Raw genomic sequence first — 25,788 nt, 5'->3', positions numbered from 1 at the left:
GACGGATCCCCATCGTCCGGAGCACTGAGGATCTCGCCTGTGTTGGTAGCTATTCCCATATCCCTCTTCTCTCTCTAACCTTTTATCTCCTTTCAGATCCCCACTATCGCGTTTACTGTTTTGGCCCCTACTAAAGGTGCATTTGTTGTGATTAACTGATAGTCCCTTGTTGTTTGCCTTTGTTGCACTTTTGGGATGGGTGAAAAGAACCATCACGACACCCCGCAAGAAACGGATCGTGACATTAAAATTGGCGTCACGGACAGGATTTCTGTCTAGCCAGAAGGGTTGCAGCTGAAAAGGCACCCATACTGTCTTTGGCAATTCATAAAGGATCCCTTAGTGCAAAGGGCGGGACACTGTTGTTTTGTTGTTGTTGTGTGTATGTGGTCTGGGAAGGAAGGGACAACTTGAAGCAACTAAGCAGAGCCTCCCAGGCAGATGATTGTCCTTTCACCCAGCCAGGGAAGCGAAGGGCGACACAGCGAGGGCTGTGTAGTTTTGTGGAACTTAAGTTTGTAGCTCCCTGTCGTGGTTTTGGTCCCTTCACAAAATGAGTGACAATCTTAGCCTTGAAATTAAAGCTGAATTTTATGCACTACTAGCCAAACACAATGCCAAACCTTCTACAGAAGGAGAAAAATGGGCACAGAGTAATTGGTTGAACTTAGAAAATGTTATTGATAGAGTGTGTTCATTACAACATGAAACAAAATTCAAACTGGGCAAAAATAAAACTATCTTCTGCTCAGTTTTGGGAGCTTGTCTTATGGCAGCTATAGAAAATGGCTTCGAGCGAAGAAGTGAGGAACATGCTATAATAGACTCCCTTCAAAATCTAGTTGAAATTTTGCAAAAACAGTTCTATGAAGCAAAAAAAATGTGATCTATGCATTGCGAGCTGCCTTAACAGAGGAACATATTAACAAATCACATCATGCTGATTCCTCTACAGAGCTTGAGGAGAAGGAAACTCCTCACATTAAACAAATCTATCCTCATCAAGAACTTGAAGCAGCAAGTAATTGTGGGGAACATTGCTGCCATCACTTGAGACCCTTGATTAAAACAGAGTAGAACTATCTCAGTGATGATGATCTGGAACCTCACATCACAACTAAACACGGCCACCGAGCTAGCTAAGCTTAAAAGGGAATACGGACAGCCTCCACATGAATCAGAAACAGAATATGTTTTCCGGGTGTCCCTCACTGGTGGTGATCAAATTCAATTCACTGAACAGGAAGCCAGTGGGTATTGGGGACATGGTGTCTTCTTAACAACAGGAGAGAAAGGTGACACATGGTCCCTGACACAGCGTGCAGCTTTTTGGGCCGGGGGAACAAGCCCCTTGGAAAGGGGAGATCCCATAGCTAGAATTAGTACCCCCGACCAGCTCTTGGAAAATGTGCACAAAGCTGCTTGCCTGCAAATGACTCACAAAAAGAAATGAATTCCTGGCTTTGAATCCCTGATGCAATTACCTGTGAAGCCCAAGATAATGACCCCTTGAATTTGTGGGCTTCCAGAATCACTCAAACCTACAGCAATTCTCCTTCCAAAAACGATAGCAGCTGTATCTCCTGTAGAAAGACCAGACAGATTTCCTAGTCACTGGAACGACCCATTTGTTCCCCTTTATGACTTGTTGAGGAAAGGGGTGAAATGGGATTGGAGTCTTTCTCAGGAGTCAGCATTGCAATTGCTGATTTTTGAAGCAACAGCTCATCAAGCACTGGGCCCTATCCATCCTACAGATCCTTTCCAGGTGGAATGGGCATTTGCCTCCTCAGGGCTGTCAGTACACATATGGCAGCGGGGTCCTGAGGCTCCGACAAGACCTGTTGGTTTTGATTCCCGTGGTTCCAAAGATGCTGAGAAAAGATACACTACCTGGGAAAAAGGATTGTTGATGGTTATCTTAGCTTTCCTAGAAGTAGAAAAAATTGCACAAAAACAACCAATTGTATTGAGAGGCCCCTTCAAGGTTATTAAGACAGTCACTAGTGGGAGTCCCCCTCCTGACGGGGTGGCCCAGAGGGCCTCAGTGAGAAAGTGGTATGCTCAGGTTGAACATTACTGTAACTTCTTCTCAATGACAGAAGGAGCTGTAAAAACTTTAGCAATCCAAGAAACGGAGAGCTTGGACAAACCTGCCTCTGTAATCAAAGTAACCCCTCCTTTCTGCCCCGAACAATCAGCAAACTCTTGGTTTACTGATGCTTTTGCTAAAGGGGAAGGAAAAGGATGGAAATCTAGGGCAGAAGCCCTCCACTTTTCCTCTGGTGAGCAAATGATTACAGAGGGAGAAGGTAGTACACACAGTGGGGAGCTGATAGCTGTCTGGAGTATTTTTCAACGAGAAGCACAGAATTCCTCTTTGGTCTGCATCTACACTGACTCCTATGCTCTCTACCAAATGATCCTAATAATCCAGCTCATGACCCTGGCCAACCTGTTCTGGTGGACCTCTCTTACTATAGGACTAGTAGCACTTGTGCTAAAACCCCCTCTGAAGAAATATGCATGGGAATCCTCTGGTGCTCTAGGGAAAGAGCATTGGACAAATACATGCTGGATAATTCCATCATTCTAACTTTTCTGCCTCTCGGCGGCAGAATTCTGTTGTGTTTACTTTTTCAGAAGAACTCCGAGGGACATGAAGACCACCTAATCCATGATAAAACTGGTAATACTTTTCTGCATCCTACCGCAACCCCATGGCCAGAAAGCAGCTGAGTGACCGTGGTCTGAACTAATTGTGGTAGCATGCAGAAAAAGTGAAAGGATCTCTTGAAGCACAAAAAGGTTTGTACGCAGCCAAGCATACAGGATTGTTGGCACAATTTCACATGAACACAAACTGTAGAAGTAGTTTGGTTTTGGTCCAAAAATACTGAAGCACTTTTTTTTTTGTTTTGTTTTGTTTTTGTTTTTGTTTTTGTTTTTGTTTTTGTTTTTGTTTTTGTTTTTGTTTTTTAAGTTGAAAGTATTGATTCAAATACTGGAGTAGGACTTGATGTTAATGTTGTGACACCTACCACCCAACCACTGGTTACACTTAGCCCGAAAATTTTTGAAATTGGACCATGTAGAATCAGGAAAACTGGCCAACAACAGATCTTGTTTAATCTGTTATGGTCTCTTAAACAAGTCAAATTGCTGATGCAAAACAATATCTGAGAAATACAACCAGCTTGTTCACCCTTTTTGCAGACCTCTTTTCAGGCTTGGACAACCTGGCTGCGACAGTGGAAGCCTCCTAAAAACCGGCTGCCAAGAGACATAACTGGTCTTGTGGGAACAGGATTGGGAATCCTAAATAGTATTGATTCAGAAGTATGAATGAATAAATTGGCTTCCACAACTAAAGATTTAACCAAAATACAACAACCACTGCAATCGTCCTTATCAGCCTTGGGAACACATCAGTGGTTGCTATCAAACATTCTAGCAAATTGGGAAAAGATAAATGTAAATAATAGCAAATTGATCATTGATGCACTTAATGCCACACAAAGCAACGTTTCCTTAGCTCTTAGCCGTATCCAGGCTCAATGATGGATGCAGTCAGTTGCTGCCTCAATTATAAGAGAAGGTGAAGAAGGCACTTTTCCCACTGAAATTAGGAAAATAGTCTGGGACAGTGCCACTGACTTTGAAAGAGATTTCCAATCCTGGTGGAATTTAGTGAATTTTACCTATGACCCTAACACAAACACAGCCACAGCATTTGCGTTGACCATAAGAAATGCCTGGGTGCATTTGATATTCCCTATCATTGCACTAGGATTAAATCATGATGGACCCACTTTCTATCCTTCTGAACATAGAGAATGGGCCCGTCAAATTGATGACAAATGGCAAACTGTCAATTTAGAGTCCTGTACCATCTGAGAACAACTAGGGTTTATCTGTGAAGGTAATGCAATTGTAGCTCAAGATATTTGTCTGGAGACAGAACAAAATAGCTGTCATTTTGATATTCATCCTAACGAGACTTCTGAAACAGTCCTTGTATCTACAGACAATGGGTGTGCCTGCTTCAGAACCGCTTGGGATACTGTGTTTATAGAAAGTACAGTAGTAGCTACTAAAAATCATTCCAATTTTTGTGCTTGCAACTTTACTAAAATTGCAGGATGTGATTTTTCTTTTGTAGCTCCAGTTACTTCACATGAACTTTTAGAATCCAATCTCACGTTGATTCACAAGCTACTGCCTACTCCCATTGGGATGAACCTTTCTCTGGTAAAGCAATTATTACTTCATCAAGATCTAATAGAGATCCTAGGAAAAATCAAGGGGAATGGACAGAAAACTCTGGTAACTGTTCATCATCATGTGCAAGAAATACATCGTGTTGTAGAAAGGGTGAAAAGTGATGCCGAGCACAAGTGGTGGGATACCCTTTTCGGGTGGTCACCCACCGCCACCGGTATCCTGAACAAATTGTGTCATCCCATTGTTGTTCTTCTGATTTTAGTTATGATTGGTTTTGTTTTATCAGTAATCTTGCTTATTGTAAATTGGAGAATGATGAAACGATGAACAAAATTAACATCTATAATTAATGCACACCACTTGGCCGACATCCTTTACACTAGAGATGTTCCCAGGACAGTAGACACAAGAAGATGATAAGGTTAGAAGATATGTTTTACATCATTTTCTTTTATGATTTGTTCTAATCGCTGTTTTAATTATTTTTGTTTATTGTTTATAAAATTGTACTGAGTAATATCGATTATACTATATAATAAATAATATATAATATATATTATATATATATAAATAAATAATATATATATATAATATATATTATATATATAGGTTTATTACTTTACTGTTTAATATTGATGATACTGGTTTATTATTTGATCAATTTATTGTTTAATTGATTCATATTGATTATTATTTAAATAACTATTATTGATTTACTAATTGTATTTTGCTTATTGTTTAATTATAATTTGTTGTGATTACTAATATGTTGTGATTGTTTTAGTTTTCCCGTTTTCTCTTTCTTTCCCTTTTCCTCTTCTCTTTTCCCTGGGACCTGCTGCCAACACTTGACGAGTCCTGAAGACTCCACGACGACACCATGGAATCCTGCTGATGAAGATCTTTCGAGGGCAATCGTCAGTCACGGGGTGGTGTAAGAGCCCGTCAGAAGCCCCTCATTTTTCATTCTGCCTTCCGATTGCCACAAGAAAGATTCCCTTCCCCCACTGTAGTTCCGGCTTAGAACAGGACACAGCACAGGTGGAACCACTGAACCGTCATGCTGGCTGTTCCCAACAAGGCCTGGTAAGAACTTGGCAAGGAGTTGGCAAGGACTTGGCAAAGACCTGACATGGAGCCAGCACGGGACAGCCTGATGCGCGGCCTGCTTCTAATCTCCGTTCTTAAGCCCAATGAACTTTTGGGGTGACTCTCGCGGTCCTTCACTGAAGACCCCTCATCTGCCTCGTTACCACTGTGACAAAGAAAGAATGAGAACCCTCCTCCCAAGGACTGAGACTGAGACCCCTGCTATAGGGAGGAGGGGAAATTGGTGGTCTGACCACTAATGACATGACCTGTTTCCCTTCAGTGATTCAAATGGACTTATTCTTCATTGGATTCGTCTTGCTTTGGTGGTTTCTGTGGACTCACCCGTTCCCTCGGGGCGATTACAATGGACTTTCATTATTACACTTGTTCCCCCCCTCTCTCCTCTGTGGACTATAATTGGAGCCCCGAGTCGACCAGAACTTCGAAGACTCCCCCGACACGACAGACGGATCCCCATCGTCCGGAGCACTGAGGATCTCGCCTGTGTTGGTAGCTATTCCCATAGCCCTCTTCTCTCTCTAACCTTTTATCTCCTTTCAGATCCCCACTATCGCGTTTACTGTTTTGGCCCCTACTAAAGGTGCATTTGTTGTGATTAACTGATAGTCCCTTGTTGTTTGCCTTTGTTGCACTTTTGGGATGGGTGAAAAGAACCATCACGACACCCCGCAAGAAACGGATCGTGACATTAAAATTGGCGTCACGGACAGGATTTCTGTCTAGACAGAAGGGTTGCAGCTGAAAAGGCACCCATACTGTCTTTGGCAATTCATAAAGGATCCCTTAGTGCAAAGGGCGGGACACTGTTGTTTTGTTGTTGTTGTGTGTATGTGGTCTGGGAAGGAAGGGACAACTTGAAGCAACTAAGCAGAGCCTCCCAGGCAGATGATTGTCCTTTCACCCAGCCAGGGAAGCGAAGGGCGACACAGCGAGGGCTGTGTAGTTTTGTGGAACTTAAGTTTGTAGCTCCCTGTCGTGGTTTTGGTCCCTTCACAAAATGAGTGACAATCTTAGCCTTGAAATTAAAGCTGAATTTTATGCACTACTAGCCAAACACAATGCCAAACCTTCTACAGAAGGAGAAAAATGGGCACAGAGTAATTGGTTGAACTTAGAAAATGTTATTGATAGAGTGTGTTCATTACAACATGAAACAAAATTCAAACTGGGCAAAAATAAAACTATCTTCTGCTCAGTTTTGGGAGCTTGTCTTATGGCAGCTATAGAAAATGGCTTCCAGCGAAGAAGTGAGGAACATGCTATAATAGACTCCCTTCAAAATCTAGTTGAAATTTTGCAAAAACAGTTCTATGAAGCAAAAAAATGTGATCTATGCATTGCGAGCTGCCTTAACAGAGGAACATATTAACAAATCACATCATGCTGATTCCTCTACAGAGCTTGAGGAGAAGGAAACTCCTCACATTAAACAAATCTATCCTCATCAAGAACTTGAAGCAGCAAGTAATTGTGGGGAACATTGCTGCCATCACTTGAGACCCTTGATTAAAACAGAGTAGAACTATCTCAGTGATGATGATCTGGAACCTCACATCACAACCAAACGCATACCATCACAACTAAACACGGCCACCGAGCTAGCTAAGCTTAAAAGGGAATACGGACAGCCTCCACATGAATCAGAAACAGAATATGTTTTCCGGGTGTCCCTCACTGGTGGTGATCAAATTCAATTCACTGAACAGGAAGCCAGTGGGTATTGGGGACATGGTGTCTTCTTAACAACGGGAGAGAAAGGTGACACATGGTCCCTGACACAGCGTGCAGCTTTTTGGGCCGGGGGAACAAGCCCCTTGGAAAGGGGAGATCCCATAGCTAGAATTAGTACCCCCGACCAGCTCTTGGAAAATGTGCACAAAGCTGCTTGCCTGCAAATGACTCACAAAAAGAAATGAATTCCTGGCTTTGAATCCCTGATGCAATTACCTGTGAAGCCCAAGATAATGACCCCTTGAATTTGTGGGCTTCCAGAATCACTCAAACCTACAGCAATTCTCCTTCCAAAAACGATAGCAGCTGTATCTCCTGTAGAAAGACCAGACAGATTTCCTAGTCACTGGAACGACCCATTTGTTCCCCTTTATGACTTGTTGAGGAAAGGGGTGAAATGGGATTGGAGTCTTTCTCAGGAGTCAGCATTGCAATTGCTGATTTTTGAAGCAACAGCTCATCAAGCACTGGGCCCTATCCATCCTACAGATCCTTTCCAGGTGGAATGGGCATTTGCCTCCTCAGGGCTGTCAGTACACATATGGCAGCGGGGTCCTGAGGCTCCGACAAGACCTGTTGGTTTTGATTCCCGTGGTTCCAAAGATGCTGAGAAAAGATACACTACCTGGGAAAAAGGATTGTTGATGGTTATCTTAGCTTTCCTAGAAGTAGAAAAAATTGCACAAAAACAACCAATTGTATTGAGAGGCCCCTTCAAGGTTATTAAGACAGTCACTAGTGGGAGTCCCCCTCCTGACGGGGTGGCCCAGAGGGCCTCAGTGAGAAAGTGGTATGCTCAGGTTGAACATTACTGTAACTTCTTCTCAATGACAGAAGGAGCTGTAAAAACTTTAGCAATCCAAGAAACGGAGAGCTTGGACAAACCTGCCTCTGTAATCAAAGTAACCCCTCCTTTCTGCCCCGAACAATCAGCAAACTCTTGGTTTACTGATGCTTTTGCTAAAGGGGAAGGAAAAGGATGGAAATCTAGGGCAGAAGCCCTCCACTTTTCCTCTGGTGAGCAAATGATTACAGAGGGAGAAGGTAGTACACACAGTGGGGAGCTGATAGCTGTCTGGAGTATTTTTCAACGAGAAGCACAGAATTCCTCTTTGGTCTGCATCTACACTGACTCCTATGCTCTGTACCAAATGATCCTAATAATCCAGCTCATGACCCTGGCCAACCTGTTCTGGTGGACCTCTCTTACTATAGGACTAGTAGCACTTGTGCTAAAACCCCCTCTGAAGAAATATGCATGGGAATCCTCTGGTGCTCTAGGGAAAGAGCATTGGACAAATACATGCTGGATAATTCCATCATTCTAACTTTTCTGCCTCTCGGCGGCAGAATTCTGTTGTGTTTACTTTTTCAGAAGAACTCCGAGGGACATGAAGACCACCTAATCCATGATCAAACTGGTAATACTTTTCTGCATCCTACCGCAACCCCATGGCCAGAAAGCAGCTGAGTGACCGTGGTCTGAACTAATTGTGGTAGCATGCAGAAAAAGTGAAAGGATCTCTTGAAGCACAAAAAGGTTTGTACGCAGCCAAGCATACAGGATTGTTGGCACAATTTCACATGAACACAAACTGTAGAAGTAGTTTGGTTTTGGTCCAAAAATACTGAAGCACTTTTTTTTTTGTTTTGTTTTGTTTTTGTTTTTGTTTTTGTTTTTGTTTTTGTTTTTTAAGTTGAAAGTATTGATTCAAATACTGGAGTAGGACTTGATGTTAATGTTGTGACACCTACCACCCAACCACTGGTTACACTTAGCCCGAAAATTTTTGAAATTGGACCATGTAGAATCAGGAAAACTGGCCAACAACAGATCTTGTTTAATCTGTTATGGTCTCTTAAACAAGTCAAATTGCTGATGCAAAACAATATCTGAGAAATACAACCAGCTTGTTCACCCTTTTTGCAGACCTCTTTTCAGGCTTGGACAACCTGGCTGCGACAGTGGAAGCCTCCTAAAAACCGGCTGCCAAGAGACATAACTGGTCTTGTGGGAACAGGATTGGGAATCCTAAATAGTATTGATTCAGAAGTATGAATGAATAAATTGGCTTCCACAACTAAAGATTTAACCAAAATACAACAACCACTGCAATCGTCCTTATCAGCCTTGGGAACACATCAGTGGTTGCTATCAAACATTCTAGCAAATTGGGAAAAGATAAATGTAAATAATAGCAAATTGATCATTGATGCACTTAATGCCACACAAAGCAACGTTTCCTTAGCTCTTAGCCGTATCCAGGCTCAATGATGGATGCAGTCAGTTGCTGCCTCAATTATAAGAGAAGGTGAAGAAGGCACTTTTCCCACTGAAATTAGGAAAATAGTCTGGGACAGTGCCACTGACTTTGAAAGAGATTTCCAATCCTGGTGGAATTTAGTGAATTTTACCTATGACCCTAACACAAACACAGCCACAGCATTTGCGTTGACCATAAGAAATGCCTCGGTGCATTTGATATTCCCTATCATTGCACTAGGATTAAATCATGATGGACCCACTTTCTATCCTTCTGAACATAGAGAATGGGCCCGTCAAATTGATGACAAATGGCAAACTGTCAATTTAGAGTCCTGTACCATCTGAGAACAACTAGGGTTTATCTGTGAAGGTAATGCAATTGTAGCTCAAGATATTTGTCTGGAGACAGAACAAAATAGCTGTCATTTTGATATTCATCCTAACGAGACTTCTGAAACAGTCCTTGTATCTACAGACAATGGGTGTGCCTGCTTCAGAACCGCTTGGGATACTGTGTTTATAGAAAGTACAGTAGTAGCTACTAAAAATCATTCAAATTTTTGTGCTTGCAACTTTACTAAAATTGCAGGATGTGATTTTTCTTTTGTAGCTCCAGTTACTTCACATGAACTTTTAGAATCCAATCTCACGTTGATTCACAAGCTACTGCCTACTGCCATTGGGATGAACCTTTCTCTGGTAAAGCAATTATTACTTCATCAAGATCTAATAGAGATCCTAGGAAAAATCAAGGGGAATGGACAGAAAACTCTGGTAACTGTTCATCATCATGTGCAAGAAATACATCGTGTTGTAGAAAGGGTGAAAAGTGATGCCGAGCACAAGTGGTGGGATACCCTTTTCGGGTGGTCACCCACCGCCACCGGTATCCTGAACAAATTGTGTCATCCCATTGTTGTTCTTCTGATTTTAGTTATGATTGGTTTTGTTTTATCAGTAATCTTGCTTATTGTAAATTGGAGAATGATGAAACGATGAACAAAATTAACATCTATAATTAATGCACACCACTTGGCCGACATCCTTTACACTAGAGATGTTCCCAGGACAGTAGACACAAGAAGATGATAAGGTTAGAAGATATGTTTTACATCATTTTCTTTTATGATTTGTTCTAATCGCTGTTTTAATTATTTTTGTTTATTGTTTATAAAATTGTACTGAGTAATATCGATTATACTAGGTTTATTACTTTACTGTTTAATATTGATGATACTGGTTTATTATTTGATCAATTTATTGTTTAATTGATTCATATTGATTATTATTTAAATAACTATTATTGATTTACTAATTGTATTTTGCTTATTGTTTAATTATAATTTGTTGTGATTACTAATATGTTGTGATTGTTTTAGTTTTCCCGTTTTCTCTTTCTTTCCCTTTTCCTCTTCTCTTTTCCCTGGGACCTGCTGCCAACACTTGACGAGTCCTGAAGACTCCACGACGACACCATGGAATCCTGCTGATGAAGATCTTTCGAGGGCAATCGTCAGTCACGGGGTGGTGTAAGAGCCCGTCAGAAGCCCCTCATTTTTCATTCTGCCTTCCGATTGCCACAAGAAAGATTCCCTTCCCCCACTGTAGTTCCGGCTTAGAACAGGACACAGCACAGGTGGAACCACTGAACCGTCATGCTGGCTGTTCCCAACAAGGCCTGGTAAGAACTTGGCAAGGAGTTGGCAAGGACTTGGCAAAGACCTGACATGGAGCCAGCATGGGACAGCCTGATGCGCGGCCTGCTTCTAATCTCCGTTCTTAAGCCCAATGAACTTTTGGGGTGACTCTCGCGGTCCTTCACTGAAGACCCCTCATCTGCCTCATTACCACTGTGACAAAGAAAGAATGAGAACCCTCCTCCCAAGGGCTGAGACTGAGACCCCTGCTATAGGGAGGAGGGGAAATTGGTGGTCTGACCACTAATGACATGACCTGTTTCCCTTCAGTGATTCAAATGGACTTATTCTTCATTGGATTCGTCTTGCTTTGGTGGTTTCTGTGGACTCACCCGTTCCCTCGGGGCGATTACAATGGACTTTCATTATTACACTTGTTCCCCCCCTCTCTCCTCTGTGGACTATAATTGGAGCCCCGAGTCGACCAGAACATCGAAGACTCCCCCGACACGACAGACGGATCCCCATCGTCCGGAGCACTGAGGATCTCGCCTGTGTTGGTAGCTATTCCCATATCCCTGTTCTCTCTCTAACCTTTTATCTCCTTTCAGATCCCCACTATCGCGTTTACTGTTTTGGCCCCTACTAAAGGTGCATTTGTTGTGATTAACTGATAGTCCCTTGTTGTTTGCCTTTGTTGCACTTTTGGGATGGGTGAAAAGAACCATCACGACACCCCGGAAGAAGCGGATCGTGACAGAGGCGGGCTGGTTACCCCAGACCTGCTAAGCGAGAGCGGCAGTCTCCCATGCTGCGTTTCCGTCTTTTTCGCGAGAAAAGCGGCCAGTAAAGAGACGAAGCGAGTAATAAAAAGAGTGAGAGAACCCCCCTGGGACTGGGTCTCAGAGAAAGAGTGGGACCCCTTGGGGGGGGGGGGGGGAGTAAAATGTAATTTATTAGAAAAAAAAATGAATTAAAAGGTAAAAAGAGGGTTTTCTTGGCATAATCTATTGGGGAAAAATAAAAGGTAAAATGTGTAGGAGGGGCCCCTAAAAATTCTGCTGGATTGAGGGATAAGAATGCCCGAGAACATCCAAGATCAAACCTGCTGGATTGAGGGATTAATATTCCAAGAGCATCCAGGGTTGATTCAAACCTGCTGGATTGAGGGATTAATGTTCCAAGAGCATCCAGGGTTGATTCAAACCTGCTGGATTGAGGGATTAATGTTCCAAGAGCATCCAGGGTTAAGTCAAACCTGCTGGGTTGAGGGATTAACATTCCAAGAGCACCCAGAATTAAGTTTGCTGGGTTGTTGAGAGCACCCAAGATTGAGTAAAAATTTTGCCAGTTTGAAGAGAAGTCTGACAGGATCTAGAGTTGGGAACCACACAGCTAGATTGAGGGGTATCCAAGAACACTGGGACTAGCCAGGGACACCTACAAGTGTAATAGGTGTGTTGAAAAAGAAAAGGTACCTTGTTGTTGTGGTTGTTTTGTTATGTGTAAGAGTAAGTAAAATAAAGTTAAGTGAATGTAGACGAAAGAAAGTATATGTATGCATCCTGCCCTGTTAAGCAGCCTCACTGTGCTTCCCTGCTGTCACCGACAAACACAAGTTACGAACCCTCAGAACTGAAAAAGTTCCATCAAATATTGCTTCCATTGATGACCATGATATTGTCTATAATACCTTGTTCCAACTTATGTTATGTAAGTGTTAATACCCCTATCCTACCAGTTGGTAAACCTGATGGGTCATACCGGTTAGTACAGGATCTGCGGGCCATAAACAAGGTCACTGAGGATCTGTATCCTGTGGTGGCCAATCCCTACACGTTATTAACTTGCTTAACCCCCGAGCTAACTTGGTTTACCGTTTTAGATTGAAAAGATGCCTTCTTTTGCCTTCCTATCCACGAAGCCAGAAAATTTTTGCATTTGAATGGGAAAATCCTAAGAGCGGGCCAAGAACTCAACTGACATGGACCAGACTCCCACAAGGATTCAAAAACTCACCCACTTTGTTTGGAGAACAACTTGCAAAAGAATTAGAGACCTGAGAAGCCCCTCCAGAGGAAGGGAAGTTGCTAGAGTACGTAGATGACATCCTGATAGCCACACGGACAAGGGAAGCATGCACGGCCTGGACGATAAGCCTCTTGAACTTTTTGGGGCTCCAAGGGTACCGAGTATCAAAGAAAAAAGCCCAAGTAGTAAAACAGAAAGTAACTTATCTGGGTTAGGAAGTCAGTGCTAGACAAGGTACCTTGGGCCAAAGCCGGAAGGAGGCAATATGCCAGACCCCAAAACCTCAGACGGTAAAGGAACTACGAACTTTCCTGAGGATGACAGGGTGGTGCAGGTTATGGATCTGTAACTATGGACTGTTTGTTAAGCCCTTCTATGAACTGATTGCAACTGAAAGCAGGAACATCCAAGAGACAAAGGAAGCTACGCAAGCTTTCAACCAGCTGAAAAAAGCCCTCATGTCAGCTCCAGCCCTGAGATTGCCGGACGTGAGTAAGCCTTTCCTTTTATTCTCCCATGAGAAGCAAGGAATCGCCTTAGGAATACTAGCACAGGACCTGGGCCCATATCGGAGAGCAGTGGCTTACTTCTCTAAGCAATTGGATACAGCAGCTAAAGGGTGGCCTGGGTGCCTCAGAGCTGTTGCAGCAGTCGTCCTGAACATCCAAGAGGCACACAAATTCACCCTAGGCCAGAAAAGAACTGTGCTAGTGTCTCACACAGTGTCTGCAGTGCTAGAGGTAAAAGGTGGGCATTGGCTTTCCCCACAACGGCTCCTGAGATACCAAGCTATCATAGCGGAGCAAGATGATGTAGAGATAGTAGTGGCTAACATTGTCAATCCAGCCTCCTTCCTCAGTAGAAACCAAGGGGAACCAGTGGAACATGACTGCCTGGAGACCATTGAAGCCACCTACTCCAGCTGCCCTGACTCGAAGGACACCCCTCTCGAGAATGCAGAAGTCTCGTTTACTGATGGAAGCAGTTATATCATCAGTGGAAAACGGCACGCCGGCTAGGCAGTTCCAACGTGCAAGGAAGTAATATCATCTGGGCCCCTGCCAACAAATACCTCTGCACAGAAGGCCGAGATAATTGCTCTAACTCGGGCCCTAGAATTGGCAAGAGGGAAAGAAATAAACATATACACGGACTCGAAGTATGCATTTGGAGTAGTGCATGCTCACAGAGCCATTTAGAAAGAGAGAGGACTGCTGAAGTCTCAAGGGAAAAATATTAAAGATGCATCAGAAGTACTGCGACTTCTAGCAGCAGTCCAGTTGCCAGAGAAAGTAGCGATCATGCACATTAAGGCACATCAGAAGATCAACTCCGAATTGGAAGAAGGAAACGAGCTGGCAGATAGGGAAGCAAAAGAAGCAGCAAGACGGGCAAATTTCCCCTAAAGGTAAGCCAAGATACAACAAACCAGAAAAAAAATTAATCTATGAGCAAAAAGGAGACTATAACCAAGAGGGATGGGCCACCATAGAAGGAAAATTAGTTCTACCCTCCTATTTATGATGGTCCCTAATAAAGGAAGAACACCAGAAAACCATTGGGGTATTGATGCTCTAGCATAACTAGACATTTACAACTCGACAATGTGACCTTTGCCTCCAGACCAACCCCAAAAATACTCCCAAACCAAAGCTTAGCCAGATTAGGAAGGGTCATGGGCCGGAGCAGCAATGGCCGATTGATTGTACAGAATTGCCAAGAAAAGGGGGGTATAAGTTTTTCCTGGTGCTAACAGATACCTTTTCAGGATGGCCAGAAGCATTCCCCACCAGGACTTCTAAAGCTCAAGAAGTAACTAAGGTATTGGTACAAGAAAACATACCACGCTTTAGAGTCCTGGCCACAATCTCCTCAAATAGAGGACCACATTTTATTGTAAAATTCGTGCAACAAGTTAGCCAATACTTGAACATAGACTGAGAACTTCGCACCCCATATAACCCACAATCAAGTGGTCAGGTAAAAAAAATGAACCATTTGATCAAACAACAAATTGTACAATTGGGACAAGAAGCTAATTTGTCATGGACTCAATCCCTCCCATTAGCACTACTGCAGATCCGAACCAAACCCAAGACTAAAGAAAAGCTAAACCACTTTGAATTGCTTTATGAAAAACCATATGGGGTGCGAAAGAGAATGTCTACCCAAGACATGTCACTAACCTCCTGTATGTTAAGTCTCTTAACTTGGTGTATCCAGCACCAATCACTAGCTAATAAACACAAGTCATAACTAGTGAAATACACTGTTTAGAAGACTTTATGTCACCCAATTATAATCCTATTAATTTTAGTTACTGTAAGTTTAATGATGTCTACTTTAACACTCATGTAGAATTAGAGGATGTTAAAACACATGGCCAGTCTGACATCACTCTCTACAACTCCTAGAATCTTACTGAAAGAGGACGGTCATGATAGTAGATCAGAATTTAAATCAAGACCCCTGTAGTAAAAGAATTTAATCTATTTTAAGAAAAGGGGGGACTGAAGCAGAGATTTTTAGAGTTAGGTTAACAAAATGAATGAAGCATTTCTAATTTAGCTTGTAGAGTTATCTGTTGAATTTTCAACCTTTTACTTAAGAAACCTCTGCCTAGTACAAAGGGCATAGGAAAATGCAAATTTCTGAAGCTTCTTGCATAGAGAACAATACCAGAAGAAGGAAAGAACCCAGATAAAGAAGCTCCTCTGTCTCCAAGCCTATCAAGACTGACAGACGTACTCAGATAAGCACCAAAGGACCAAAAGCGCACGCGCAGAGAGGAAAAGTTCAAAAGTTCAATCATGAGGAAGACCACAATCTTCAGCCTCAGGACCACCAAGAGACCCCCGTACGACCACCACAGCAAACCACGCATGCCCAGAAGGGCGTGGACTTACTTCGCATGAGAAGCGAGGACAGGCGGGGCCAGGGGTGGAATATGCATGAAAATGTTGTGCAATGTATTGCATATGGAACGTCTTTAAGAATAAAAGTGTGGGTCAGACTGAGGCTCGGGGCACAAGTTTTGGAGAGCTATCTCACTTGTGCCGGGCGCTGACATACGTACCCACTTCATAACTACCCCAGGTTATGGAGTCTATTGATTTCTTCCGCGTATCGTTTCAGAGGTTTCTTGCCTTCGCCAGGCTGCAACGTGCCCGCTAGTACCAAGAACTGGGCAGGAGTGGGCAGAGAGCACGGCCATCTGCCAGCAGGTTGCAGCTTGCCCAGGAAAATGCAGTGTCCTTGGAATGTGCAGCAAATCTTATTTCCTGGCAAGGTCGGGCTAAGTGAGCAGTGCTGGGACACTTTCTCCTTGAGAACTGGAGCGGAAAAGCTTTTCGCTAAGATGTAGGCGACTAGAGAGGCAGAATACGCAGCTCCGCAGCTGGCCGAAAGCAAGTGCCGCTTCCCGGCGTCTTTCGGCAAAAGCGGCGCTTCGGAGCGCACCGCTGCCGCTCCAGTCATCTGTGCGCGAAGTTGCCGCTTCTTCGCCTCCGGCAGCCGGAGATCGCGGTAGCTTGCAAGAGGCGAAGAACGAAGCCGCGAAGAAGCCGGCTTGTGTGCGAAGCTCGCAGACTGCTGCAGGACGGTGGCTGCCGCTCTCCTGCCTCTTGAATTCACTCTTGGCATGCCAATGGGAGGTGTTCCAGGACAACCTTCCTGAGTTTTTACTTTAGTTTTCATGCATCCCACCTTGGAAATTCTTGTTGCTCCCCAGAGGCTCCGAGATGCAGAGAACACGGTGGCAGCTGCTGAGAAGAAGGGCAACTGTGAGTTGGTCAAGAAGCAAGAACACAGGCAGTTGACTGTGCTTGGCGAGGAGCAGCTGCTGGATTCTTGCAATTGCCTTCAGTGCGCACAGAAGCCCGCTGCTCTGCTGCTTGGTTTTTCGCCTTCAGTCAATTACACACTGCTGAAGTTGAGGCAGGCAGTTCAGCTTTGCTGCTTTTCAGCATCTCAGCTGCCCTTCTGCTCTGTGACAGCTCTCCAGGTTTCTTGCCTTCGCCAGGCTGCAACGTGCCCGCTACTACCCAGAGCTGGGCAGGAGTGGGCAGAGAGCACGGCCATCTGCCAGCAGGTTGCAGCTTGCCCAGGAAAATGCAGTGTCCTTGGAATGTGCAGCAAATCTTATTTCCTGGCAAGGTCGGGCTAAGTGAGCAGTGCTGGGACACTTTCTCCTTGAGAACTGGAGCGGAAAAGCTTTTCGCTAAGATGTAGGCGACTAGAGAGGCAGAATACGCAGCTCCGCAGCTGGCCGAAAGCAAGTGCCGCTTCCCGGCGTCTTTCGGCAAAAGCGGCGCTTCGGAGCGCACCGCTGCCGCTCCAGTCATCTGTGCGCGAAGTTGCCGCTTCTTCGCCTCCGGCAGCCGGAGATCGCGGTAGCTTGCATAGGCGAAGAACGAAGCCGCGAAGAAGCCGGCTTGTGTGCGAAGCTCGCAGACAGCTGCAGGACGGTGGCTGCCGCTCTCCTGCCTGTTGAATTCACTCTTGGCATGCCAATAGAAGGTGTTCCAGGACAAACTTCCTGAGTTTTTATTTTAGTTTTCATGCATCCCACCTTGGAAATTCTTGTTGCTCCCCTGAGGCTCCGAGATGCAGAGAACACGATGGCAGCTGCTGAAAAGAAGGGCAACTGTGAGTTGGTCAAGAAGCAAGAACACAGGCAGCTGCCTGTGCTTGGCAAGGAGCAGCTGCTGGATTCTTGCAATTGCCTTCAGTGCGCACAGAAGCCCGCTGCTCTGCTGCTTCGTGTTTCGCCTTCAGTCAATTGCACATTGCTGAAGCTGAGGCAGGCAGTTCAGCTTTGCTGCTTTTCAGCATCTCAGCTGCTTTCTGCTCTGTGACAGCTCTCGAGGTGAAATAGAGATTTTTAGAGTTAGGTTAACAAAATGAATTAAGCATTTCTAATTTAGCTTGTAGAGTTATGTGTTGAATTTTCAACCTTTTGCTTAAGAAACCTCTGCCTAATACAAAGGGCAAAGGAAAATGCAAATTTCTGAAGCTTCTCGCATGAAGAACAATACCAGAAGAAGGAAAGAACCCTTTCCTTCTGAATTAAAATAAAGAAGCTCCTCTGTCTCCAAGCCTATCAAGACTGACAGACGTACTCAGATAAGCACCAAAGGACCAAAAGCGCACGCGCAGAGAGGAAAAGTTCAAAAGTTCAATCATGAGGAAGACCACAATCTTCAGCCTCAGGACCACCAAGAGACCCCCGTACGACCACCACAGCAAACCACGCATGCCCAGAAGGGCGTGGACTTACTTCGCATGAGAAGCGAGGACAGGCGGGGCCAGGGGTGGAATATGCATGAAAATGTTGTGCAATGTATTGCATATGGAACGTCTTTAAGAATAAAAGTGTGGGTCAGACTGAGGCTCGGGGCACAAGTTTTGGAGAGCTATCTCACTTGTGCCGGGCGCTGACATACGTACCCACTTCATAACTACCCCAGGTTATGGAGTCTATTGATTTCTTCCGCGTATCGTTTCAGTCGGGGCTTGCAAAGGTGCTTTAGGCGCGGCCCAGCTGATAGCGCAGCGGGCGCGCGGGCACAAGCCGCGGTTTGAGGAGCTGCTTTGAACGCCGCTAGCTGATAGCGCAGCTAGTGGGAGCGTGGTACAAGCTAGGAGTTACAAGCACCGCTTACAAGCATCGCTAGTTGGTAAAAAGCTTGCAAAAGTAGCCAGCGAGCCCGGCTGGGCTAAGAGTTAAGTGTTTGTTATACAATAGCACTGCCCTTCAGTGTTAAAAGCTGTCACTGGTGCAGGGGGAGGGGTTGGGGAAGGCAGTCTAGGGTTGCCATGGGAAACAGCAGTTGTATGAGTTCTCCACCCCCTTTCGGAAGAGAATTGTACCCTCCCCCTGTCCTGTCAGTTCTTGTTCAAGTCTGCCCCTTAGCCTAGAATCTTCTCTGTTCCACGGTTCTTCCACCAAGAACACTCCTTTCCCTTTTCCCCACTGGTTAATGTTATATTTCCCCTCCCTTTAGCCTTCTCCCGATTGTACCCTCGAATGCTAAACCCTCCTACCCCTACGCAGTAAAAGAATCCTCACCCCGCCCTTCGGGGCTCTCGGAATCTGCCTCTCTACTGCTTCGTTGTCTCCCTGTTTGCCCCTTCTGCGACCCTTCAATCAACGAGCAGGATTTCAGCAGCCCGAGTGTCCCTCCCGTTCTTCTGGTGGACCCTCAGATGTACCAGCTACCCGAGCTTCGTGCCGAGCGGCTAAAAGCCCCCACGGCTCGGCAACTGGGAGATCCTTTGCATTACAGGGCGAATAAAGGGGGGATGAATGTGTGTGAATGCGAGGCTGTAAGAGCCCGTCAGAAGCCCCTCATTTTCCATTCTGCCTTCCGATTGCCACAAGAAAGAATCCCTTCCCCCACTGTAGTTCCGGCTTAGAACAGGACACAGCACAGGTGGGACCACTGAACCGTCATGCTGGCTGTTCCCAACAAGGCCTGGTAAGAACTTGGCAAGGAGTTGGCAAGGACTTGGCAAAGACCTGACATGGAGCCAGCACGGGACAGCCTGATGCGCGGCCTGCTTCTAATCTCCGTTCTTAAGCCCAATGAACTTTTGGGGTGACTCTCGCGGTCCTTCACTGAAGACCCCTCATCTGCCTCGTTACCACTGTGACAAAGAAAGAATGAGAACCCTCCTCCCAAGGACTGAGACTGAGACCCCTGCTATAGGGAGGAGGGGAAATTGGTGGTCTGACCACTAATGACATGACCTGTTTCCCTTCAGTGATTCAAATGGACTTATTCTTCATTGGATTCGTCTTGCTTTGGTGGTTTCTGTGGACTCACCCGTTCCCTCGGGGCGATTACAATGGACTTTCATTATTACACTTGTTCCCCCCCTCTCTCCTCTGTGGACTATAATTGGAGCCCCGAGTCGACCAGAACTTCGAAGACTCCCCCGACACGACAGACGGATCCCCATCGTCCGGAGCACTGAGGATCTCGCCTGTGTTGGTAGCTATTCCCATAGCCCTGTTCTCTCTCTAACCTTTTATGTCCTTTCAGATCCCCACTATCGCGTTTACTGTTTTGGCCCCTACTAAAGGTGCATTTGTTGTGATTAACTGATAGTCCCTTGTTGTTTGCCTTTGTTGCACTTTTGGGATGGGTGAAAAGAACCATCACGACACCCCGCAAGAAACGGATCGTGACATTAAAATTGGCGTCACGGACAGGATTTCTGTCTAGACAGAAGGGTTGCAGCTGAAAAGGCACCCATACTGTCTTTGGCAATTCATAAAGGATCCCTTAGTGCAAAGGGCGGGACACTGTTGTTTTGTTGTTGCTGTGTGTATGTGGTCTGGGAAGGAAGGGACAACTTGAAGCAACTAAGCAGAGCCTCCCAGGCAGATGATTGTCCTTTCACCCAGCCAGGGAAGCGAAGGGCGACACAGCGAGGGCTGTGTAGTTTTGTGGAACTTAAGTTTGTAGCTCCCTGTCGTGGTTTTGGTCCCTTCACAAAATGAGTGACAATCTTAGCCTTGAAATTAAAGCTGAATTTTATGCACTACTAGCCAAACACAATGCCAAACCTTCTACAGAAGGAGAAAAATGGGCACAGAGTAATTGGTTGAACTTAGAAAATGTTCTTGATAGAGTGTGTTCATTACAACATGAAACAAAATTCAAACTGGGCAAAAATAAAACTATCTTCTGCTCAGTTTTGGGAGCTTGTCTTATGGCAGCTATAGAAAATGGCTTCGAGCGAAGAAGTGAGGAACATGCTATAATAGACTCCCTTCAAAATCTAGTTGAAATTTTGCAAAAACAGTTCTATGAAGCAAAAAAATGTGATCTATGCATTGCGAGCTGCCTTAACAGAGGAACATATTAACAAATCACATCATGCTGATTCCTCTACAGAGCTTGAGGAGAAGGAAACTCCTCACATTAAACAAATCTATCCTCATCAAGAACTTGAAGCAGCAAGTAATTGTGGGGAACATTGCTGCCATCACTTGAGACCCTTGATTAAAACAGAGTAGAACTATCTCAGTGATGATGATCTGGAACCTCACATCACAACCAAACGCATACCATCACAACTAAACACGGCCACCGAGCTAGCTAAGCTTAAAAGGGAATACGGACAGCCTCCACATGAATCAGAAACAGAATATGTTTTCCGGGTGTCCCTCACTGGTGGTGATCAAATTCAATTCACTGAACAGGAAGCCAGTGGGTATTGGGGACATGGTGTCTTCTTAACAACGGGAGAGAAAGGTGACACATGGTCCCTGACACAGCGTGCAGCTTTTTGGGCCGGGGGAACAAGCCCCTTGGAAAGGGGAGATCCCATAGCTAGAATTAGTACCCCCGACCAGCTCTTGGAAAATGTGCACAAAGCTGCTTGCCTGCAAATGACTCACAAAAAGAAATGAATTCCTGGCTTTGAATCCCTGATGCAATTACCTGTGAAGCCCAAGATAATGACCCCTTGAATTTGTGGGCTTCCAGAATCACTCAAACCTACAGCAATTCTCCTTCCAAAAACGATAGCAGCTGTATCTCCTGTAGAAAGACCAGACAGATTTCCTAGTCACTGGAACGACCCATTTGTTCCCCTTTATGACTTGTTGAGGAAAGGGGTGAAATGGGATTGGAGTCTTTCTCAGGAGTCAGCATTGCAATTGCTGATTTTTGAAGCAACAGCTCATCAAGCACTGGGCCCTATCCATCCTACAGATCCTTTCCAGGTGGAATGGGCATTTGCCTCCTCAGGGCTGTCAGTACACATATGGCAGCGGGGTCCTGAGGCTCCGACAAGACCTGTTGGTTTTGATTCCCGTGGTTCCAAAGATGCTGAGAAAAGATACACTACCTGGGAAAAAGGATTGTTGATGGTTATCTTAGCTTTCCTAGAAGTAGAAAAAATTGCACAAAAACAACCAATTGTATTGAGAGGCCCCTTCAAGGTTATTAAGACAGTCACTAGTGGGAGTCCCCCTCCTGACGGGGTGGCCCAGAGGGCCTCAGTGAGAAAGTGGTATGCTCAGGTTGAACATTACTGTAACTTCTTCTCAATGACAGAAGGAGCTGTAAAAACTTTAGCAATCCAAGAAACGGAGAGCTTGGACAAACCTGCCTCTGTAATCAAAGTAACCCCTCCTTTCTGCCCCGAACAATCAGCAAACTCTTGGTTTACTGATGCTTTTGCTAAAGGGGAAGGAAAAGGATGGAAATCTAGGGCAGAAGCCCTCCACTTTTCCTCTGGTGAGCAAATGATTACAGAGGGAGAAGGTAGTACACACAGTGGGGAGCTGATAGCTGTCTGGAGTATTTTTCAACGAGAAGCACAGAATTCCTCTTTGGTCTGCATCTACACTGACTCCTATGCTCTGTACCAAATGATCCTAATAATCCAGCTCATGACCCTGGCCAACCTGTTCTGGTGGACCTCTCTTACTATAGGACTAGTAGCACTTGTGCTAAAACCCCCTCTGAAGAAATATGCATGGGAATCCTCTGGTGCTCTAGGGAAAGAGCATTGGACAAATACATGCTGGATAATTCCATCATTCTAACTTTTCTGCCTCTCGGCGGCAGAATTCTGTTGTGTTGACTTTTTCAGAAGAACTCCGAGGGACATGAAGACCACCTAATCCATGATAAAACTGGTAATACTTTTCTGCATCCTACCGCAACCCCATGGCCAGAAAGCAGCTGAGTGACCGTGGTCTGAACTAATTGTGGTAGCATGCAGAAAAAGTGAAAGGATCTCTTGAAGCACAAAAAGGTTTGTACGCAGCCAAGCATACAGGATTGTTGGCACAATTTCACATGAACACAAACTGTAGAAGTAGTTTGGTTTTGGTCCAAAAATACTGAAGCACTTTTTTTTTTTGTTTTGTTTTGTTTTTGTTTTTGTTTTTTAAGTTGAAAGTATTGATTCAAATACTGGAGTAGGACTTGATGTTAATGTTGTGACACCTACCACCCAACCACTGGTTACACTTAGCCCGAAAATTTTTGAAATTGGACCATGTAGAATCAGGAAAACTGGCCAACAACAGATCTTGTTTAATCTGTTATGGTCTCTTAAACAAGTCAAATTGCTGATGCAAAACAATATCTGAGAAATACAACCAGCTTGTTCACCCTTTTTGCAGACCTCTTTTCAGGCTTGGACAACCTGGCTGCGACAGTGGAAGCCTCCTAAAAACCGGCTGCCAAGAGACATAACTGGTCTTGTGGGAACAGGATTGGGAATCCTAAATAGTATTGATTCAGAAGTATGAATGAATAAATTGGCTTCCACAACTAAAGATTTAACCAAAATACAACAACCACTGCAATCGTCCTTATCAGCCTTGGGAACACATCAGTGGTTGCTATCAAACATTCTAGCAAATTGGGAAAAGATAAATGTAAATAATAGCAAATTGATCATTGATGCACTTAATGCCGCACAAAGCAACGTTTCCTTAGCTCTTAGCCGTATCCAGGCTCAATGATGGATGCAGTCAGTTGCTGCCTCAATTATAAGAGAAGGTGAAGAAGGCACTTTTCCCACTGAAATTAGGAAAATAGTCTGGGACAGTGCCACTGACTTTGAAAGAGATTTCCAATCCTGGTGGAATTTAGTGAATTTTACCTATGACCCTAACACAAACACAGCCACAGCATTTGCGTTGACCATAAGAAATGCCTCGGTGCATTTGATATTCCCTATCATTGCACTAGGATTAAATCATGATGGACCCACTTTCTATCCTTCTGAACATAGAGAATGGGCCCGTCAAATTGATGACAAATGGCAAACTGTCAATTTAGAGTCCTGTACCATCTGAGAACAACTAGGGTTTATCTGTGAAGGTAATGCAATTGTAGCTCAAGATATTTGTCTGGAGACAGAACAAAATAGCTGTCATTTTGATATTCATCGTAACGAGACTTCTGAAACAGTCCTTGTATCTACAGACAATGGGTGTGCCTGCTTCAGAACCGCTTGGGATACTGTGTTTATAGAAAGTACAGTAGTAGCTACTAAAAATCATTCCAATTTTTGTGCTTGCAACTTTACTAAAATTGCAGGATGTGATTTTTCTTTTGTAGCTCCAGTTACTTCACATGAACTTTTAGAATCCAATCTCACGTTGATTCACAAGCTACTGCCTACTCCCATTGGGATGAACCTTTCTCTGGTAAAGCAATTATTACTTCATCAAGATCTAATAGAGATCCTAGGAAAAATCAAGGGGAATGGACAGAAAACTCTGGTAACTGTTCATCATCATGTGCAAGAAATACATCGTGTTGTAGAAAGGGTGAAAAGTGATGCCGAGCACAAGTGGTGGGATACCCTTTTCGGGTGGTCACCCACCGCCACCGGTATCCTGAAGAAATTGTGTCATCCCATTGTTGTTCTTCTGATTTTAGTTATGATTGGTTTTGTTTTATCAGTAATCTTGCTTATTGTAAATTGGAGAATGATGAAACGATGAACAAAATTAACATCTATAATTAATGCACACCACTTGGCCGACATCCTTTACACTAGAGATGTTCCCAGGACAGTAGACACAAGAAGATGATAAGGTTAGAAGATATGTTTTACATCATTTTCTTTTATGATTTGTTCTAATCGCTGTTTTAATTATTTTTGTTTATTGTTTATAGAATTGTACTGAGTAATATCGATTATACTAGGTTTATTACTTTACTGTTTAATATTGATGATACTGGTTTATTATTTGATCAATTTATTGTTTAATTGATTCATATTGATTATTATTTAAATAACTATTATTGATTTACTAATTGTATTTTGCTTATTGTTTAATTATAATTTGTTGTGATTACTAATATGTTGTGATTGTTTTAGTTTTCCCGTTTTCTCTTTCTTTCCCTTTTCCTCTTCTCTTTTCCCTGGGACCTGCTGCCAACACTTGACGAGTCCTGAAGACTCCACGACGACACCATGGAATCCTGCTGATGAAGATCTTTCGAGGGCAATCGTCAGTCACGGGGTGGTGTAAGAGCCCGTCAGAAGCCCCTCATTTTTCATTCTGCCTTCCGATTGCCACAAGAAAGAATCCCTTCCCCCACTGTAGTTCCGGCTTAGAACAGGACACAGCACAGGTGGAACCACTGAACCGTCATGCTGGCTGTTCCCAACAAGGCCTGGTAAGAACTTGGCAAGGAGTTGGCAAGGACTTGGCAAAGACCTGACATGGAGCCAGCACGGGACAGCCTGATGCGCGGCCTGCTTCTAATCTCCGTTCTTAAGCCCAATGAACTTTTGGGGTGACTCTCGCGGTCCTTCACTGAAGACCCCTCATCTGCCTCATTACCACTGTGACAAAGAAAGAATGAGAACCCTCCTCCCAAGGGCTGAGACTGAGACCCCTGCTATAGGGAGGAGGGGAAATTGGTGGTCTGACCACTAATGACATGACCTGTTTCCCTTCAGTGATTCAAATGGACTTATTCTTCATTGGATTCGTCTTGCTTTGGTGGTTTCTGTGGACTCACCCGTTCCCTCGGGGCGATTACAATGGACTTTCATTATTACACTTGTTCCCCCCCTCTCTCCTCTGTGGACTATAATTGGAGCCCCGAGTCGACCAGAACATCGAAGACTCCCCCGACACGACAGACGGATCCCCATCGTCCGGAGCACGGAGGATCTCGCCTGTGTTGGTAGCTATTCCCATATCCCTCTTCTCTCTCTAACCTTTTATGTCCTTTCAGATCCCCACTATCGCGTTTACTGTTTTGGCCCCTACTAAAGGTGCATTTGTTG

This window comes from Vidua macroura, chromosome 13 (genome assembly GCF_024509145.1).
Source record: "Vidua macroura isolate BioBank_ID:100142 chromosome 13, ASM2450914v1, whole genome shotgun sequence".
Taxonomy (NCBI): domain Eukaryota; kingdom Metazoa; phylum Chordata; class Aves; order Passeriformes; family Viduidae; genus Vidua; species Vidua macroura.
The sequence above is the reverse complement of the archived record's forward strand: the minus strand, read 5'-3'. Positions refer to the sequence as shown.